General features: G+C 38.5%; 1 long non-coding RNA gene across 1 annotated transcript; it reads left to right on the forward strand.

Moving 5' to 3' along the window:
• The first annotated feature begins 4774 nt into the window (after nt 1–4774).
• LOC129058047 (uncharacterized) lies at nt 4775–14368 on the forward strand. The gene is made up of 3 exons (XR_008522870.2): nt 4775–4949; nt 11930–12029; nt 13974–14368. It is a non-coding gene; the product is annotated as an uncharacterized LOC129058047 (long non-coding RNA).
• The last annotated feature ends 536 nt before the right edge of the window (nt 14369–14904 follow it).

Genomic DNA, 14904 nt, shown 5'->3' on the forward strand with positions numbered 1-14904 from the left:
CAGTAGTCTCAAGGCCGGAGCTACTTTGATGTGGATTTGTGTTTTATGCACATGTTCTCATTGGAACTGAATCTCACTGCATCTCAGACACCCAGAAAAATATTCTGCACATGAAGGGACGAAGGGACACCATGTGGCTCCATACTACTTCATGCTGTGCATGCAGGTTCTCAGAGAAAGTGAACTGTTTTTCCATTATAATTTCTCAAATATTCAACCTTCATTTTGGCTAAAAATCATCTCAGTTGCTAATGTTCCATCTCTCGATTTTACTCCTCCCCTGCATAAATACTGGTCAAGGAGAACATGCAAGATTATGTTGATTCTAAAATACAGTTCCCCCAGGAGACCTTATTTGCTCAACCATAAAGCATTTCTATCTTTGTAGGTAGAGCAGAATTTGTAAATGCCTCCAGTCCTTTAGGACACATTGGCAATTGGCAGTTCAAAAGTTCATATGATGCCATATGTCTGAATAATTTTTATCTACATCTAAAACAATACAGGACTGTCAAATAAAATCCTGCATGCAAACAAATGATGGAATGCAGGGGAACTCTCTGCTTTAGCCTTTTCTTCTTTGTCCGACAAGCTAATGCAATAAGGCCAATAATAAAAGGTTGTGTATTAGGCCTAAAGCCTGTGACAGATAAAAAGAAATGTTGGAAACCAATGAAGCTTTTGCACAATTAGATTTTTTGAGGCTGTGCTGTAAGGATTGCCCAGAGCCTGTTCAGTCCTGATTGATGGTAAAATCATAACTACATCATATTAACTGTAGAGTTCACTGACAGGTTACTACAGATTAATATTGCCACTGCTGTTCACTTACCATCAAACCAGGGGAAATATGAATTGAGCTGTTCTTCTAACAAACCCTGCATATTAAAAGGTAAGGTGTTCTACTGAACAATCTCCCCCTGTCACTGAGGAAAGACACAAACAATGTCTATTTGAGAGATATGCAGATACCTTGCAGCATACTAATTAGTTCTCTGCTAAAACAGCCCCATCACATCCGCTGGCTAACGACCCTTCATGTGAGCTTTTTCCTTCAGAGCTCTTGGCTACAGGATTGCAAACGACACCCTAAAACGTGGAGCTGCAAACCTTGGTGATTTAAATGCTTGCTGCCAGGCAAATTGTGGTGACATAAATTTGGCCCATGTGTTTTGCATCATGTGAATACGAAACAGGGGGATGCCATGGAGCCGAGTTTTGTTTGCACTGGACTCTGGAGGTTTGGTGGACTATTTTCAGAGATGCTATTCATGACAAGGGAGGAGGATCTTTTGCTTTACTTTAAAAACGTTGAAAATGCAAGAAATAAGCATGTTGCTCTCCTAAATTAGATCGTGCTGATAATAATGACATCCTAAGATGAAAGCATTTTATCTTTTTGCCACCCGAAGCCTTGGATAAAAATTCAACAGTGAAACGAAAACAGGGCTTACTATACGGTATATGAAATGGAATGATTCTTCCTGATTAGGATATGTCAATAAGGAAGCACTGGAGTGAGAGAGGTATTTCACGTCCTGCCTGTTGTGATGACAAGAGCCCCGGCCTGGCATCAGGCAGGAGGCCTGAAGCTTTGGCCTCTTGGTCAAGGTGCTTGTCCTCTCAAGACTTGAAATGTGTGTGCAGGGGTTGAACTAGGGGATCTCCAAGGTCTCTTTCAGCACTATTATCCCATGTTGCTGGCCCCAGTGTTTTGTATCCTAGGCCATGTTTCTTTACATGTGGCTGTTGGATTTCAGCATCAGCATTCCCTGGGTAGCTGGTTAAAGATGCGGAGTCTGGCCCCACCCCATGTGGTTCAGGTGACGTTCAATTTAAGAACCACTGTCATGAGGGATGGCAGTAACTTGCCCAAAGTCACTATAGACTTTATCATTGTTTAAAAAAGAGTGTGCAAAGAGCTAGAGAGTCAGCCAGAGACTGGGGAAGAAGATAATAATATCTTCCTATAGATTTAAAGAGAATTGTTAATCTATTATTTAAATTTATATTATCTATTTATTTGAAGAGAAAATGATGACCCTGGCAACAGTAAACCATAAGCTTCATCACATTAGTGGACAGATGATAGACTGGGAGATGTTTGCAATGCTTAAAACCGACTTTGACAAACAAAACCTGACACAATTAATATCTAGAATCTATAAAAAGCTCCTGCAAATTGACCAGAAATAAACAGGAAACACCATAGAAATATATGCAAACAGTATGAAGCTCAAATGATGAACTGGTGTTGGATGGGTTGTTCAAATTCATTGATAGGTAGAACAACTGGCTACTCTAGACACATGAGAACGTCAGAGTTTAGAAAACTGAGTAATGCCAAGTGTTTGCAAGGATGTGGAGTTGTGAAAACTCTTTCATTATTGAGGGAAGAGGAAATGAGTATGATTATTTCAGAAAGCAACCTGACAATCTTGATGAAATTAAGTATGAGTATGTCCTACGACTAAGGTGACAAGGGGCCCTTTCTTACTCAGGGTAGCAGGGAAAGTCTGAGGTTCTGACATAATTATTAAATAGTGCCCTTTTAATTTCCCAGGATGTTCTTGGGAAAATAAATTATATAGTCACCCTACTACTGCAATCCCACTTCTGAACACATATCCCAGAGAAATTTTCACAAAGGGATCATATATGCAAATGTCTTTTTAGCATTATTTGTGATAATGGGGAATCAAACTTAATGCCTTCTACCAGGGGAATGGATCAGTACACTGGGTGGTCGCAGTCTGTGGAATACCATGCAGCAGGTGGAGGCAATGTTTTTTATGTAAATATAGCAATATGGGTAAATTTTTAAAGCAAAATTATGAGCGATAAAGAGATAATGATATTTAAAATTCCATTTGTCTAAATTTTAGAAACAAATATAAAAATTTGTTGAGTACAAAAACAGTAGATATATGAAAATATATGCACACATCAAAATATTAAATTGACTATTATGAGGGTGAGAAGAATGGGGATGAGGATCTGAGTGAGGAGGAAAAAAATAATGAAATATGAGAAGGATTTTTTGTGGCATTATGTGATGATACACTATACAAAGAGGTGTAGGATTATTATAGACCTCTGCCCTTGAGGTCAAAAATGAAGGATAAAAGAGTGACTGTAATCTTAATTTCTGTCTCTGGAAAAGCAATGGAAAAATTTTCCTTCAAATCAAATACGATTATTAGCAGGAAACAATAATTCATAGATAAGAAGGCTTTTGAGTCTGTCCTGTATAACCTATTTGCCAGGAAGATGGAAACTATAGTCCCCATAATTCTACTGTCCGGTAATATCCTGACTGATAACAGAGCCTCTGGCATTATCAATGAGTGACACAGATTTCACAGCAAAGAGTGTAGCAAATAGTGTTTGCAAGGTATATGTTTGTAACTCTCTCCTACAACTTTCAATGGATTCCCCATTTCCTATAAGATAAAGTTCAAACTCCTCAGCTTGGCAACAAGGACCAATGTCTACCATCTGACATGAAATATCCTCTCCCATTTAATCTCCTAATTTCCCTACACCGATCCTTTGCTTTCCTGAAATGGTCCCTTGTCTTGTCACACCATGTGTCCTGCCTCATATGCCCTTCTATTCTTCCTCTTGTCTTAGTCTTATCACTTCCATGACTAGTTAGAAGTATAGACCTTCTATAAATCCCTCCTTTTCCAACTCGGACCTGCGTGACTTTGACTTTCTCCTTCATGCAGCTGTTGCAGTGCTACTTGAAATTATAATGATCTTTTCATGTATGTGCTTTCTCTTCAGGGGCTTTGTTATATACTCACAACTCTCTCTTACAAATAGTCCTAAGCCTTTTAAAAAGTATTTTTGAACACACATTTATTGACCCCCTCCTCCCCCTGATACTACAGGAAGATAACAGTGATTCCTGGAATACTGTCCCTGACTTCAAAGGAGCTTATAGTCCATGGGGGGATACGCCAATACCCAGAGAGAACTGAGAAATAAGAAAGTAAAAAACGTCAGGAGGTTATGTTAGGAGCTAGGCTAGAGTTGGGGAGAACGATGAGTGGAGGCTGCATGTGAGTCTCAGCAGCCTCCCCACTCCCGTTTCAGATGGGACCTTCACCTTTTGTGCACACTGCTTTATTTTTATTTTTATTATACTTTAAGTTCTAGGGTACATGTGCACAACGTGCACGTTTGTTACATATGTATCCATGTGCCATGTTGGTGTGCTGCACCTATTAACTCATCATTTACATTAGGTATATCTCCTAATGCTATCCCTCCCCTCTCCCCACACCCCAAAACAGGCCCTGGTGTGTGATGTTCCCCTTCCTGTGTCCAAGTGTTCTCATTGTTCAATTTCCACCTATGAGTGAGAACACGCGGTGTTTGGTTTTCTGTCCTTGTGATAGTTTGCTGAGAATGATGGTTTCCAGCTTCATCCATGTTCCTACAAAGGACATAAACTCATCCTTTTTTATGGCTGCATAGTATGCCATGTTGTATATGTGCCACATTTTCTTAATCCATTCTATCATTGATGGGCATTTGGGTTGGTTCCAAGTCTTTGCTATTGTGAATAGTGCTGCAATAAACATATGTGTTGTGCACACTGCTTTAAATCCAGGACTGGCCTGTCACCTTATTTCTCAGGATGGTTAGACACAGAGAAGTTCTTCCGGATGGTCTGCTGGTGATAGTGACTATCACATCATAAAATAATTTCCCCAATACACAGCCAACACTCCTTTTTTCTGCCTGGTGTATTCTAGGGATAAAATAGTTGTTGAGTGAATCTGAACTTTGCTGAGGGAAGTTTTAGCTGATAACTGAAAACAGGAAGTGGTATCCTTAAACAGGAAGTGGTATTCTTAACTGATTCAGTATCATTGCCCTGAATCCCATGGTGGGAAAATTTGTCATTGGGTTGTGTTGCTGTGTAAGATGGGAAGACAGTAAGTAATTTAAGAATCTCTTATATAAAGATGTTTGGGATGGGAGTTTCATAGATGATTTTGTGATTTAATCAGATTATTGGGGACCCAGGGTCTTTCTCCATTTCTACTTCACCATGCTCAGTATGTTTTCTTTTCATCCTCAGACTTACTGCATCTTGGACATAAGATGGACACCATAGTCCTAGACTTCACACAGTCACAAAGTTGTGTTCAAAGGCAGGGTGGTAAAGAAGGCTTCTTTCCAAGATCACTCTCTGCTTGTCAGAGAAGGACATATATCCCAGAAGCCTCTGGGGCTTCTGCTTACATCATATGGACCAGAACTGGGTCCCATGGCCATAACACGCCACAAAGGGTATTGGCTGTTTTAGTGCTATTATGGGAGGCAGTCTTGTTAGTATGGAAGAAAGGGGAGGGGACTTGTGGTAGAGTAGGCAACCAACAGAGTTTTCCACAGGACATAAATGTATTGGGTATCCAAGAGACGGTGAACCTTTTCTGCAATTTCATGCCACCACCTTGTGGATTAAAATCATGTTCGTGTGGACAGGTTCTCACCATGTCAGACCTGGAGTCAAGCCTCTTCTTTGCTGGGCAATGAGGAGTTTCTTTCATTTCATTTGTTCTTTCATTCATTTTTCTGATTACTCATTTGTAATATATTTACTGAGCATCTAGCAGATGTTATTAAGTTTGTTTGTACTATAAACCTCTTCGGCAGCCAGATTAAACCTACGGATGCCTACACAGAACGTTTTTTAAAGCATTAGATAAAATACACAGGATTACAAAGAAAGCCATTTCCATTGAAATACAGTTTACCTTTGGACCCTGTGGCCAGATCCTGTGCTAAATGCCAGGCTATAAAATAGCAGGAATTACAGGAGGAACATTGTCCTCATGCAGCTTAGGGTCCAGTGAAGGAGCCCGCTGAGCAGGAGGCAAGTGAAGGCTCCCATAAGAGAGGCCTGGGGTGCCTAGGAGCACACATAAGGGCACCAGGCTCCATCCGGGTGAAAGTTGAAGGAAAAGAGATTCCTGAGTATCTAAGAAGGGATCCAAAGGAATTGACCAGGAAAGAGGGAGTAGGAAGATAGTTGTGGTGAGAAAGAAAAGTAAGAGCAAAGAGAAGATTGAAGAGTTTGGAGAACCGTTCTAGTTCAGTATTTCTGGAGTGTAGAGGCAGGCAAAAGAGGTGCTGGATTTCTGGGCAAAGATGAGCTCAGGACAAAACACTCCTGAGTCTGCTGCTGTGTTGAATGAGTTTATTGTACAGCAGCTTTGCCCAGTAAAGACAAGTGACAAGCCTGTAGTGACCTTGGTGGGTTTTGCTCACTGTTGCATCTGCAGTCCTGAGCACAGTGTTGCATTAAATAATGGTTACATGAAGGAAATGCAAGCCTTCTGGGTTTCTCATTCATAGGCCAGCATGTTATAATGCATTTTGTGAGGACTCACGGCTGTGTATGAGAGCATGCTCAGTCAGTTCCTAAAAGAATCTTCTACAACTCTCATTCCTCTCCACCTCCATATTCCTGGCTTCGAGTGGCTGCCCCATCCTTCCATCTTTGGCCAAAATGTCAAGTTCTTGGCTGCATCTGTGGGAGTAAGGCCTACAGGTATGAATGAAGCCCAAGTATTGAGGCTCACCCAGGAACACGTGGGAGGCTATGGGCACTTGCCACCATGGCCACCATGCAGATTCAGGGCTCTCACCCCACTCTGTCACCAGGCTTCATAGAGCCATCCAGTGGTTGTTCCCATGGTCTTCTTGTTTCCTTTAAAGGTACAAGAATCATGCTCTAGGTTTCTGGGGTTTCCTTGGTCCCTTCTAACAAAAATCCCCACCAACAATCTCCAGAGTTCACAAAAACGTGGCTTGCAATGTACTCTACACATTGATATGCATCTGTTTCTCAATGTTTAAGGGAAAAGATAAGGATGGATAGAGCACCCAATGGGAATAGGGGACATGGGTATTCCCTGAGAAGAGGTAATACCTAGTCAGATGTTAGAGCTGCAAGGGAGCTTAGAATGTGGCTAGCTCAACCCTTTTCCCTCATTGAGGCCCATTTACCATTGAAATGAAAGGGTTGAACTTCGTTATGTCAACTGTGGCCTTGAATAGGGTGGTAGAAATTAATTAAGTTGTCTAAACTCTCAGAATTTAGCAACTTCAACTCTAAGATGAGTGGTTTGGAATATATGTCTTTGAAAGTCCTAGCTAAGCATAAATGCTATGATTTTTTAATCATATCAGATACTTTCTCTATACATAAATCTAATTTTCACCAGAAATGTAGCCTTCTTTTTCTTTCTAAGAGAGATTGACATATAGCTAAATTTTTAAAATTGATCCACTTTTTGTCATATGGACACCATTTTGTTATGGTTATCCTACAATTCATGAGTCAATTTGCAGCACAAATCTCAGATGATATAAGTGAATTATTCACATTTCACAGTGGTAACATAGTAGTTTTTCATTTCCCATGTCAGTTAAAATATCTCCTATATTCTATGTTCTGTATTTTTTAAAAACCTAGGAACGTGCACATATTCTCTGTTTTGGAATATGTTTGAGAACTTGGCACCATGAACAATGTGTTTGCGAGAAAGAACTGAACCAAGTAAATTTCACATAACCTGGTATTCTCTATTCCAGGAGCTCAGAAACGTCATTCTGACTGATAGGAAGATCCTAATGTCAGTAGCCTCCTGATTTGGTTTAATCGGAGCCTCAGCTCATCAGTTAACTTCACTGTGTCTGATGTTTCATTCGTAAAATGAGAGATAACCTATCTGACAGCCAGATAAAGAGGAATAAAGTTTGCAAAGCACTTAAGACATCTACAGAATGAATTGAAGAGAAAAAGATAATAATCCACTTGGATTATTCTTTGATGACATGGCAGATTGGCCTGGTGACATAATTTATAGGCCTCTTTCTTTGTCCACAAAAGGACCTTAGGCTCTGTGACTATGTTTCCTTGGAACTCTACTAATTTTTGGCATGTATCAGGCCCTGACCATGACCTAGATTTTGAGCAGAAGATCAAATGAAGCCAGACTAGACCACTAAAATTCTCCTGCATCATTTTTTCCTCTTATACTACAGCACATACATATTTAAAAGAGAAAAACATGAAAAAAGGCATCTCTAAATCAAAAATACATTTAAAAACTTTGTCCAGGAATCCTTGCAGATGGGCACCAAAAGTCAACAAGGCAAGCTGTCTTTTTGTAAGACAACTTATAAAATATCCATGGGAAAATGTGTACATTGTAATTCTACAAAAAGGGATCTTATAGAAAAGTCAGGCACATAAGTATGGATTTCCAAAGTATGAATGTCATTAAGTAAAACAATGAAAAAATTCTAGAAGTTTCTAATTCGGTTTTTGATGGTGGAATTTGCCTTTGCCTGGAAAAAGAAGCCCAGCTGTTTTACAATAGGGTCTTTTGCCTCCTAGCAACACAACAGAAAATGTGTGCCTTAAATAGCAAGGCTGTTTTCAAGGGCTACATCTCTTGGTTGTCTGCAGTTTCAATAATATTTTCTGGAGTTATAATTCATGTTGCATAGCAGTTATTTCTTTTATTGTTTGTTTAATCAAAATTTTGACCTAGCAATAAATTCTTATGGATTTTATTTTTTGATGCATTAAGTTTAATTGGAGCACAGGACTTCCATTTTGGGGTTCTGGTATTCTTTAAAAACATCATTGGTCTTTAAACTGAAAGGTTTGATGGAATATTAAATTCGATGAATCATAGCAAGTGTCTGTGTTTGTTAGCTTTTATAGACCATATTAAAGTATTCATTAATAAAGTCACACTACATTGCCTTGAGTGGGTTCTAAAAGGTTGATGACTTGATGCAGGCTGGTGTGCTTACTGTTTGAGGGTGGCTTGTGGCAAACTTAGTTCACTTTAAAATTGGAATACAAAATAAAGATTATAATTTTAATCTCAAAGTCCAGAAATTTATTGGTCCCCTTCCTCTTTTCCTCCTCCTTTCTCTTCTTCAAACATCACCAAAAATCTTGCTCATTCAGATGTATGTGGCTTGAAGCCACTGGCTAGTTAGCTTCAAGATAACTCTGGAGGGGCAGTAGCATCACCAGAGAAGTCACCCTCCCTCCTGGCTGCTCCTACAGTGACCCTCCAGCAAGCAGACGCTGACTCAACTATGAATCACCCATTTTGAAACAAGAGCTGTTATTTGAGAAGTATATTGTTAACTATTTGATTTTTTTTCCTTGGAGGCTCTGTTTTGGAAGACAAAATATTTGCAACCTTCAAATAAGAATAACTTATATAGCACCAATTACAAGATCACCTGTGTAAAGGAATCCATTACATATTTGTTGACTGACTGAATTCAAGACTCAAGGAGGCATGTTCTCCTGTTCTGTGGTTAGAAGCATTTGGAGTAATTATTACATTTGGATTGTTTACCCCAGAGATTTTCTGAGTCAAACTTTTATGTGTCAGAAACAGTATTAATTTAAGCCAGACTGGGATCGTGTGGTTGCTTAAAAAAATAGCCAAATTGTTCAATTCCTTAATATTAAGTAAAGGCTCTACAGATACTTAATGAAAATCCATGAAATCTATATCCTTCTCAGAGGAAACTTTCTCTTGACAAAGTCAAGTGTGAGGGTAAATTTATCTTAAAAAGAGACTCGTCCAGTGCCGTGATTCTGTTGGGAGTTGTTAGTAAAATAAATGACTCAAATTGGTTTTGTGTGAGAAACAAATCAAAGCATTACCGGGGGGGTGCCAGGCTGACCTGCAGTAGATTAACCATTTCCTGAGCAACGAGAAGCTGCTAGATTGGATGGGTGATAGCTCCCGTGCTAGTCATTGTGGAGAGAAAAATAAAAGTTCATAAAAAACAGGCCACCAAGGGTTATATGGCTGCAATTGTTTCCAGGCTGAAACAACTTTTTATCTGTTTGTTATTGTCAGTATCTTGTTATATTGTTCTTTCAGAATCAATAAGAGCTAAACTCCCTCCATGGTTTTACTACTGAACTTTCCTGGAAGGATGTGTAACACTGAAAGTCAAGAATGTCAAAACAGGGAAGTAGGAAGAATGAATGATGATGAGTAAAACGTAAACCCACTTTAGTTAACAACTTTTCTCTGAAAGTTTTTCTACTAATGTAAAACATATGGAAAGATTCTTGGTGTTTTTGTTTTCATTTTTTATTAATGTGTGAGGTAATTTTTTTTCTTCAGAGGAAAGAAAACAAACACACATAGTAGCAATATTTTTATTTTTATTAAGAAAGGCTATTTTCAGAGGATTCTTTACTCTCAATTTTTCCACACTTCTAAGAGGCCCTTGCTGGCAGTCACTGTTGCAGGAGGTTGAATTTATCCTATTTAATAGTAGTTGTTATATTGAATGAGAAGGAGGTTTTATTAAAACTAGTTTGACAAGCATAATCATTTGCATTTTTCTCCTGCTCTGTGTTACTCATCCATATCTATTTATGGCTGAGCACAATAGTCACTCTTAAGTATTTAATGCTTCTTGATGATTGGAATTCCCGGAAATAACTTTCACCAGCATTGGAGTCCAAGGCTGGACACAGTTCTGCTAAAGTTGTGGTGTGCTGGTAAATATTTAACAGCCAGTTCCTGGGAGTGGGGATAGGGAGAGGAAGCATTTGCCATTGTTCAAGGTGTAAATACTCACATCATAGCAGATTTGAAACTACCAACCTTCTATTGCTGAGTAAGGCATTGGGAAGACAGGTACACATTGGCTCTTGCCAGCCAGTTGTGAGTTGTCTTGAGTATGTTACTGTAGACTCTCCACCAAGTTAAGTAATTATGATTCTATGATTATTTAACAGATTGGAAAAGGAGAGCTCTGTTGGTTTTATTATTATTTTTTACCTGAAAGTTATGAAAACAATTGTATCTAAATATTGTCCTTGGATATCAATATGTGCTGACCTTACCCAAGCACTACGAGAAACTAGTTCTCGCACATTTCTTTTTCTAAAAATTCTTGGTTGTAACAGAATGTTCCAGGTAAAAAATTTCTCTCCATGGGGAAAAATAGAAGAGTAAATTATTATTTTTTCCCAGCTTAATTGAGGTATGTTTGATAAATAAAAATTGTACGCATTTAGAGAATGTAATGTGATGTTTTGATATATGTATACATTGTGAAATAATTACCACAATCAAGCTAATTAACACATACATAATCTCCCATCATTACCTTTTGTGTGTGTGTGTGTCTGTGTGTGTGTGTGTGTGTGTGTGTGTGTGTGTGTGTGTGTGTGATGAGAAAACTGGAAATCTACTCTCAGCAAATTTCAAATATATAATATATTATTATTAACTATAGTCAACAAGCTATACATTAAGTTTCCAATACTTAACTCACCTTACAGCTGAAGATTTGTACCCTTTGACCAATATCTTCCCAGTCCCTCCACCCCTCAGCACCTGGTAGTGAACATTCTACTTTTTGTTACTAGAAGTTTGACTTTTTTTTTTTTTAGATTCCACATATAAGTGAAATCATCTGGTATTTGTCTTTCTGTGCCTGGCTTATTTCACTTAGCATAATGTCCTCAAAGTTCATCCATGTTGTTACAAGTGGCAGGATTTCCTTCTTTTTTTTAGGTTGAGTAATAGTAGAATGGTAAATTGTAGCGGGTGATCCAGCTCTATAATTTTAAAAAGTTTATTTTTTAAGATGTGGTCTCATTACTGAAATTAGAGTCTCTGTAGAATGGGGAAACTTTGAAGGACCCATTCATAGGGTCAATAAAAAATGATGGGCCACTGATATCTCTACATCTTTTATAGACAAACCGGAAAAATAGGGACTATCATAAAATATATATGTATGTGTGTGTATATATATATATATATATATATTTGGTTAATCATATCTCTAAAGTACTTTAAAGAAAGCTATATAGAGTAAAGCTTATCATTTGCAGCTGTTAAAGAGGAATGCCTGCAATGTGAGCAGCCCAGTTTGAAGATAATGGATTTATGAGTTGCAGGAAGCCAAATGTGTGATCGCTTGGGCCAGAATCTGTTAAGTATCATGTTGCTATTTCTCCCCTTTCTTCCCCATCTTAAGTCATATCTCAAATATGAACATCACCCAGAGGTTACCCAGGTGATCCCAGGCCATCCCGGGTATGCAGCTGTGCAGAACTTGATCTTGAAGGACAGATGGCATTGGGGGAATTCTTTCATACCTTGCACTGACCAGGGCTAAGTTTCTGACATTTCTGTCTGCAGACAACAAAAGGCTTTCATCATGAGCTGCTTTCTGATGCGTGCTTAAAACCAAGTTGAACGCATTAAAAGGGTGAAGAAGCAGAAATCTATTCGCTGTGCTCTGTGAAGAATTAAATAAAATTTTGATGGGAGTCGAAGGAAGGAGAAGTAGATTTTTAAAAATCTTTATGCTCTCTCCTCCAAAAAATTGGATTTAATGTGTATTTTGGGCTAATTCTAATTCTCCATTCATTCCAATACACATTAAATCCTATATTTTCTTTAAAAATAGACATTTTAAATAAAATGTTTAATGCAAATTACATTTAGCTGAGTTTGATCTCCCTTTCTGATTCAAATAATATGATTCTTGCAAGCCCAAACCTTCCCTTAGTAAAATTTAATGTTACCGGGATGCGGTATGCTTTTATGAATTCCCCTCTAAATTTTTCCTTTTTCAGCTAGAATATTTTCTCAGACCTCCTTCTCTCTAATGTTACTAAAATCCTTTGAAGTATTATCTGATTACAGAACTAAGACTTAACCATGTCCTTTTCAGGAAACTTAAAATAACTCTTATATCCTTCTAATTTAGTACTTTATTCCACCATATATCCACACCAGTCCTTCTGACCCACCATATTTCTGAAAAGTACAAGGCAACATTTCTGAAATTTAGTTATTAATTGTATTACATAGAGGCTATATGCGTGAGTGAAAAAAATAGTATTATAATAACTAACATTGCTTGAGTTACACGACTGTCCCAGGAATTATTCTAAGTGCTTTATGTGCATTTTTTATGTAATCATCACAATAATCTGGAGGAGATAGGTCATATTCTTATTATCATCCCCATTTTCCAGATGATAAAGCTAAGGCACAGAGAAATCATGAGACTTCTGTAAGATCACAGGACAAGTCAGTAAAGGCAGGATTCAAACTCAGGTTGTCTGGTTGGATCATTCACATTTTTATCCACTTTGCCATGCTTCTCAGAGTGATCTTACCATTTGTTTTGAAAGCTCTATTCAAGGCAGTGTGTAGGGTGGATAGGACACTGGACCAAAGACCAGAAGATGGGCCTTTAACCTGATTTTTTCATGAACTGGTTGTGTAAACTTGGACAAATCAACACCTCTGGAAAAAAGGGTAGGCAGAATTCATTACATTAAGTCCTTTTATAAGCATCTTATTTATTTTCAATAAATAATGCTGTCAGTGGGAGGCCATCTAAGCAGGGCCTTTAGGATCAATATTGAATGCAGATTCTCGGGTCAGACATTGTGGTTGACACAAAGCTGTGGTTGACACAAGGCTGCAGTTGATGCGGGACTTCTGGGTTGAGTCCCTTCTCTGCCTCTTACCAGATGTGAGATAGCCAAGTTAATCACACTGCCAGAGCTTCTGTTTCCTCATCTATAAAATTCAGATAATAAAAATTATCTCTCACCTGAGAGAGTTATTGAGGATAGTTGAAGAGTGACCTTAAAACACTTAGCACAGCATCCATATGCTTTGCTGTGTGACCCTGTGAGGTTACTATTACCAGCTCCATAATATGAATGAATAAACTGAGGCGAGGACTACAGAAGTTAAATAACTTGTCCAAAGTCATTTGTCTTGTAACTGGTGGAGTCAGCATCCTAACTCAGGCAGATGAGCTTTCAATGAACACACCATCTTTCTCCCAGGACTAGGAGGAAACTTTATGTTATCTGTTACCTGACTGTTTACTAACTGTTTGTTTTCCAGGATATCCTCCACTTCCCACAATTCAGTAGCCAAAGGATTGAACTGATACCTGCAGAAGACTTCCTGGATTCCCTCTCCAAGACCCACAATCCACTATGATTGGATAAGGCCTACCCTCTAATTGATCAGTACTACACACACACACACACACATACACACACATACACACACACATACACAAACACACACACACACACACACACACACACACACAGTCACCAAGCCTTGGATTCCTTTTCTAAAAAACAAAAGAGAGTAAAGGAATGCCCTCCCAAGTCTCTTTCTAAAATTTCAAGTTCTACAGGCTTAGTAGGCATCCAGCCTCCCAGCACTACCCTATGTCCCATATGCCCACGTAGATAAATTTGTTTTAATAAAAGCTAACTTCCGATTTAGCACACAGTATTAAGAATTAAAGTTGGATGAAGCTATTACTGTTAGGAATAGCCTTGGGCTATTTTTCAATTCACCTGTGTCACACGTCAAGTGATTAAGAAAATCAAATGCTGTATCCAGGAAAATAGAACATGAAAAGGCAGGAATAATGTGTGTCTTTAGGACACACATTTGAACACAAAAGAATTAGGGCCCAGATTTCACTATATGTCAAATGTGAATTTATTTCTATAAAAGGCTTCAGAACTCTAAGCTTTGCATTGTCTGAAGAGTGCTACAAAGCCATCTGTGACTTGTAGTGGTTGCATCCAGATCTTTGAAAATGTTTTTTCTTCTTAATCAAATTAGGATATTGGATTTCCAGAAGAGTAGGATCTCTGTATTTTGATACTCGCCTGATTTCTTAAAGCTCCTAAAGGTGTCTTTTGACTTCCTAACTGATTCTAACAAACACATGGCTTCAGTCTATCTGGCTTCCCCTTTGTCTAAGAACACTGACATTAGGAGTTGCCAATTGGCACCTCTATGTGGACAC

The sequence above is a fragment of the Pongo abelii genome, chromosome 11 (genome assembly GCF_028885655.2).
Source record: "Pongo abelii isolate AG06213 chromosome 11, NHGRI_mPonAbe1-v2.0_pri, whole genome shotgun sequence".
Lineage (NCBI taxonomy): Eukaryota > Metazoa > Chordata > Mammalia > Primates > Hominidae > Pongo > Pongo abelii.